The sequence below is a fragment of the Bufo gargarizans genome, chromosome 6 (genome assembly GCF_014858855.1).
Source record: "Bufo gargarizans isolate SCDJY-AF-19 chromosome 6, ASM1485885v1, whole genome shotgun sequence".
Lineage (NCBI taxonomy): Eukaryota > Metazoa > Chordata > Amphibia > Anura > Bufonidae > Bufo > Bufo gargarizans.
In genome coordinates this window covers 77,006,256-77,013,172 of record NC_058085.1, presented here as the reverse complement: position 1 = coordinate 77,013,172, position 6,917 = coordinate 77,006,256, and the positions used below count along the sequence as shown (strand labels likewise).

The following is a 6,917-nucleotide window of genomic DNA, read 5'->3' as shown; positions in this document are numbered from 1 at the left end:
ACAGGCCCAAATCAAACCCAAGGTGCGTGGAGGTCCAAACACTTTATTCAGGTGATAAGCCAATTAACTGACCCTACAGTCTCAATTGGATTTGGGGTGTGAGGAGACTGGCTGGCTGGGTTGCTTGGTGCTGGAACAAACCGACAGCTGATGCAATTAGGAGATTGACAGACCAGATTCAGGTACGCAGAAAGCAGCACAGGAGAAGATGAAATGCAGACTCCTGAGGCAGGACACACACAACTTTCCACTTGCTTGCTGGAAGGATGCTTGCAATCAATCTATTTCATTCTGTTTTTTCATACTGGATTAGAAGGGGTGCACCGGTCCTGGAGGTACTGCAATACCAGGTCAATGCGTGGAGTGGACAGAGCAAGCTCTTTTTCCATCTCCCTGTTCAAAATTTGTTTTCATTTTTATTAGAAAACTTCAGTGATAAAATAAATCAAAACAATAATTTTCCAAAGTTGAATATTCCACATACTACATGCTTTCTTTTCACCACAATTCTTTTTGTCCAGTAAATAATACATATATATCTCACTTAGAAATAATTAAACACAATTTTTTACATCAATGCAATCTTTTTTGAAAACAAAGAATATTTCTTACTTTCCACAACACACTTTTGGCACAATTAACTAAGATCCACAAAACTCTTTCTTTCTCTTTTACCAGATTATTATTTTTCCCATACAGCACAACCTCGTGAGCTAAGCGATTTAGCCCGGAAATAAACTTTAATAAAGGGCCAATGTCATTCCAAAATACATGCAGTACTGATTCGTCATTACCATAATTTGCTCTTGGACATGTAGCTATTGGACTTATACCTCTCCTATATTGGAAAGATCTAACAGGGAGACATTCATGTGTTATCATCCAAGATAAATCTTTATGTTCATTAAACAAATATGTTTCATTTACCTTCCTCCATATTTGTAAACACCTATTGGTAGAAAATTTTGTATAGAACACACTTGCTCATCTCTCCCTAAAACCCCCAACAATTTCCATAGATCTTTTAACACCAAGATATCCAAGTTAACAAGACCATACATATTAATGCATTTCTCCAAGATTACATACTGTTTGGGTGGTAATTTTTTTGGGTGTAGTGAGGAGAATATGAAGCCATCTTCTTCTCCGGAATACATGGCCAGCCGAATACCTCAGAAAATAAGACCATTTATTATTTAGATGGATCCCCCTGATACACATACTAAAAAATATAAGATATAAGAATCTTTGTATGTTTGGTACTTGTTTACCACCATGTTTAGCAGATTTATACATAAGCTCTCTTTTCAATTTCTCTGCTTTTGAACTCCAAATAAAATCAAACAACTTTCTTTGTATTTGTTTGCATACCAAATCATTAGGAGGAAAAACTGCACTTAAATAGAACAGAATAGGAATCAGCACACACTTAATGATCAGCACTTTACCCTCCAAGGTAAGTTTCCTCATTGACCAGAAGTTTATCTTTTTTTGCACTTTCTCCTTAACTATATCCCAACTTACCCTCATTTGTTCTGATCTAAAATTACACCTAGTACTTTGATTTTGTCATCTTGTATCTTTAAATTTGACACTCTAATCTCTACCCACTTACCAATACAAAAACAGTCACATTTAGACAGGTTTAGCCTAAAGGCCGAAGCTTTACAAAAAAACTCAAACTCTAATTGCTCTTTCAAAAGACCTAGTGTCTTCACAAAAAAATCGTAATGTCGTCCATATAGCCACAGGCTTTGAACATAATACCTTTACTACCTGGAACTGGAACACCCTTCACTACTTTATCTGTACGCAAGGAGGCTAGCAATGGCTCGATCGTGCATATGAATAATATAGGAGACAAGGGGCAACCTTGTTTGACACCGGATTTCAGAAAAACATTATCTGACAGAGCCCTATTAACTAATATTTTACTGAAAGAACCTTTTTTATTGGAGAAGGATTTTTTGAATGAGCGGTTCAGGTAACCCCATTTCTCTTAGAACCATCCACAAGTATGTATGCGATATCCCGGTCGAATGCCTTCTGGAAATCTAGAGACAGTATTGCTAAGTTCTGACCTCTATCTTGGTGGTACCAGATAATATCCCTGATAGCATTTAAGAGCTCACTTACACTCCTGGCACGCCACACACTTGGTCCATATTAATAATTTTATGGAGTACAGGCTTTAAATGATTGACAATTATTTTTGCTTGAATTTTATAGTCTGAGTTCAGTAGTGTGATCGGTCTCCAATTTTCCAGTTTCTCTAGGTCACCTTTTTTTGGGATCAAAGACACAATCCCACTTCTCCATGACGTAGGCAACAGATCACACGAGAAAGCTTCTTTGAAGATCATATATAGATCTTCTTTGAAAGTCTCATAAAACACTCTATAGAACTCTATCGGGAGCCCATCTGAACCTGGCGATTTGTTATTAGAAAAGCTCTTTATTACCTCAATTACCTCAATTACCCTATATTTGACCCTATATTTGACTTTAGTTTTACATTTTCAAACTGCACAATATTGGAAACAAAAATGAAATCAATTCTGGATTTGTATAAAGTATTCTCCCAGGTATATCCTGGATCATCACCATGAGCAATTTCCCATACGTCTTTCATATTAAAGTCTATGATCAGATCTTTTAACTGCTTCTCCGTCTTGTCATTTCTGGCAGTTAAGCTACCCAATCTTACCTCTCCTGGCAGCACACAGTTAAAGTCCCAAGCGATGATCAACGGTGAAGAACCAGGTAAGTAACATTGTATTTTATTAAAGAAATCCTCTCTTTCTTCTTTCTCAGGAGAAGCATATATGTTTAGAAGCCTAAACTCTATATTATTTTGACATTAAGCAACAATGCTCTACCAGGAACAATGTCATCAAAGGAAACAATTTCATAGTTCTGATTTTTAAATAATATCCCGATACCTGAGGATTTTCTCTAGTTGTCTCCTGACCAGACGGATGGTCCATGAGTCCAGTCAGATCTGAGAGTCGAATAACACAAACTGAGGTTAAATAAGTAATCAAATAAAGCAGCCCTTTTCTCTGGGCCCTTTAGACTCCTCACATTCAAAGAGGAGATGATCACATTCTGTGTCATCCGTCGCTTTCAGAGAGAGACCCAATAATATCAGTAGGTGATTCATACTGTTTAATATTCCTGGGGTCTGACAAAGGTATCTCTTGTCGAGACAACTGGGAGTCACTCTCATCAGCACTCACCCGTCCACTCCTTTTGACTTGTAGTCTGGGTGTTTCCCCCTCCTCCTCACTCTGCTTCCTCTTTCACTGATCTTCCAGTTCCATGGCATCCTCACCACTCATTTTAAACCCAGAGGCCCCAGCTTCTATGGGGTCCCCAGATCGAATAAGAGGCACCACTTTTTCCGGAGGCTTTTTAGCAGGAACAGGCTTTGGCGCTGCAGGTGTACCAGCTGACTTGGTGGCAGAGCTTTTCCCCACAGGAGCGCCAGTCATAACGCTCTCTGTAGTTGATGTCCCGGCAACCTCTATCTTTTCGGCATCAGAAGGCTTTTTCGCCCCCCCCCCCCCCTGACACCACAGGAGTGGTTAGGACAAGACTTAAAGGTGTGTCCTTTCTCTTTGCATAGGTTACAGAGGATTTCCCCATGACAGTCCGCAGCCGCGTGACCCTGCTGGACGCACTTTTGGCAGGTGGACTCTCATTACAAGAGTCTTGTGTGTGTCCATAGCATTAATATTTCCTGCAATAATAGGGCATCCCAGTATAAACCAGAAATCCATGTTTTCGCCCAATATGAAAGTTAGCAGGAGGGCGGTGTAAGCCACCAACAAAAGAGGTATCTTCTATGAAAGTAACAAGAAATCTGTACTTGCCAGTCCATATGCCCATATTATTCATTACTTTTCGCACTTGCTTAACAGTCTTGCAATATTGCATCAAAAACTGTCCAATATGGGAATCAGTCACATGGGGGGTCATACATGGTAACCACCACTGGGACATCTTCAGCAGAATACAGAAAAGATAAGTGCAAACCTTGCAAGTCCTCTTTGTCACCATAAGCACGTACCATCTCAACAACTTGGTCGCAGGCACCAGATGACTCCAGAGTAAGGTAGAAAAGTCCAGGACGGGGGTCTTTCAGGCATACGATTCTTTTCTTTTCCTCTGCGGAAAGTATACTTCACACGAGTCTCTCCCGACTCAGCAAACCGTAGAGTCGCCCTTTGGGTCACCATATCGATAGCCTTCTTTCCAGAACTCCCAACTGAGTCCGGTCAAGCCAGATATCGCAGCCAAAAGGCTGAGAAGCGATAACCAGAAAAGGTTTCGCCGTACAGGCCGATGGTCCCCAATGCAGAACACTTGTGAAGGCGATAGCCTACAGGCCCCAGTCCCAGACACAGTCCGGGAGGCTTCTTTCTCTCACAAACCAGGGAAAACGTGCGTCCTACACTCAGGAATCACCAGCATGCTCCTCTTCGTGTTCTCCATCTGCATAGCTCCGCCCACCCGACACTTTTGGCCACGCTTTTTCTTCACACGCAATTCATGGTGCCAAAGCACACCAAGCAGAAAAACTGATAAGAGGAGTGAATGGAGAAGTAGAGAGGAAAAAAAAGGTATCCATTGTTAATTGTGATGTCACGGCCCCATTGTTGAGTGTTCCATCAGGGCCCTTGTGATGTCATCCAGTGACCTGACCTTACTTGACCTCTGACCTGACAAGCCTCTTGTGACACGTGCAGTGTTCCATCCATTGTCCAGAGAAGGTAGGTCCAGCTGCTGCTGATACATAGGAAGTGCTGGACTACTTTTTAGCCTCCAAGTAATCCAGTTCAAAAGATCTACAAGAAGAAGACATAGGCAAATTTTATTTACTAAAGCAATGGAAAAGCAAAATGGTTACATCCAGCCAACTTGCTACAAAAGGGTCAATTTCTAGGAACAACTCAGCATCCCAGGTGCACAATAGGCCCAATCAAACCCAAGGTGTGTGGAGGTCCAAACACTTCATTCAGGTGATAAGCTAATTAATCCATCAGTCATAATTGGATTTGGGGTGTGAGGAGACTGGCTGGGTTGGTTGCTGCTGAACAAACCGACAGCTGCTGCATTCATTAGGAGATTGACAGACTAGATGCAGGTACGTAGAAAGCAGCACAGCACTGACTGGGCAGAGAGAGGAAAAACTGAAGTGCAGACTCCGGAGACAGGACACACACAACTTTCCACTTGCTTTTCTGGAAGTAGGAAGGATGCTTGCAATCTATTTCATTCTGTTTTTTGATACTGTATTAGAAGGGGTGCATCGGTCCTGGAGGTACTGCAATACCAGGTCAATGTGTGGAGTGGACAGAGCAAGCTCTTTTTCCATCTCCCTGTTCGAAAAATCCATTTAATATATGGTCCCCAGATAGGGGACGTAACAGATATTAAACTGATATGAACAGATTTATTTTATTTTTTTCCTCAGTAACTAGACATTACTATTATCAATCAATCCACTCTAACATGGCTCAGAAAATAAAATGTCTATTTTACATCACAGGAACCCTACTCAAAAGAAAAGAAACTATAAAAATAATTATCAAGACCTACTCACGATGTTACTCCATTGGGACACTTTCCAGATTTCTTTAGCTTTGATTTATCAAACTCTTTTTTTTATCTAATAAGTATATAAAAAAAAATACTAGATAAAAATGTTTTTTTGAACATTCTTTTGGAGTTAAAACTATTAGTTTAAAAACCACCAGATTCCTAATGTCCCACATTACTTCTTTAAAAACAGAAAATAGTAACCAGCAAACGCGTGAGTAGATAAAATCCTAAAATCTTGACCAATAAAAAAAAATTGTAACTAAAAGTCTTCCATCCAGAAAGTGCAATAAATAGACCTATAATCCTAAAAACGTATTTCACATAAAAACAGTCCCAAAATAAATGACTAAGATCCTCTATGCCTCCACATCCTTCTCTCAGGCATCTCTCTGACACTCCTATGCTGCTAGTGTTCATGAAAGATCTGGTCGGGAGACACCCATGAAAGCTAAGCCAAACAGCATCCTTCTGCTTATTTGAGATACCTAAAAAAAACTAAAAATGTCCATACTTTGGCAGCTTGTGCAGAATTGCAGAATGGCACATCATATAAAATCTCATCTTTCCTCCCTGCTTTTATAATTTCTCTTTTATCATTCTTACTTATAGAGCTTAATCCATATTGATCATAAAAAGGCCTGAGCGCCACATAAAATTTTGGGATCACAAAAGCAATTGGTCTGCTCAGTTCCTTTTCAATACCAGCTCCACTTAATAAAAAGCCATCCTGCCGAATACTCTTATCACCTTTATTATTCTTCTAAAAAATTATTCCTAAAACTTCAGCTTCATCTTTTTTGGGGGATTCCTTTGTAACTCACTTCCACTTGCTTTCCATAATTCACTAGTTGACATTTGTTCCAATTTATACTCATCCCTGCCAAACTACAAAAAAAATCAGCATATGCAAATTGACTCTATTCAAATCTGCTTGAGGAAAAAACAACATCGTCCATGTATCCAAATGATTTTACTGTTTTTTACAGAACCTCCTGGTATAAAAAATCTTTAAACACGTTTATCTTTTTGGATTAATCTCAATAATGGTTGCATTGCACATATAAAAAGAATTGGGGAGAGAGGGAAGCCCTGTTTGACTCCTGATCTAACCTCTAATGCTGGACCAACCCTCCCATTAATTAAAATATGACTAAAAACATTAAAATACATGCCCTTAATCATTTCAAAAATCTTTTGGGAGATCCCCATCCTTTCCAGTGTACAAAATAAAAATTTGTGTGAAACTTTATCATAAGCTTTTTCAAAATCCATAGTTTCATCAATTAAAGGAACATTATTAAAATCATCAT

The 6,917-nt window shown here is 39.5% G+C and overlaps 1 non-coding gene and 1 pseudogene across 1 annotated transcript; both read right to left on the bottom strand.

Moving 5' to 3' along the window:
* Positions 1-313: 313 nt before the first annotated feature.
* On the bottom strand, positions 314-455 carry LOC122942860 (annotated as a pseudogene).
* A 4,849-nt stretch (positions 456-5,304) lies between these two features.
* On the bottom strand, positions 5,305-5,490 carry LOC122942800. Its single transcript, XR_006390719.1, has one exon. It is a non-coding gene; the product is annotated as a U2 spliceosomal RNA (small nuclear RNA).
* Positions 5,491-6,917: the final 1,427 nt, after the last annotated feature.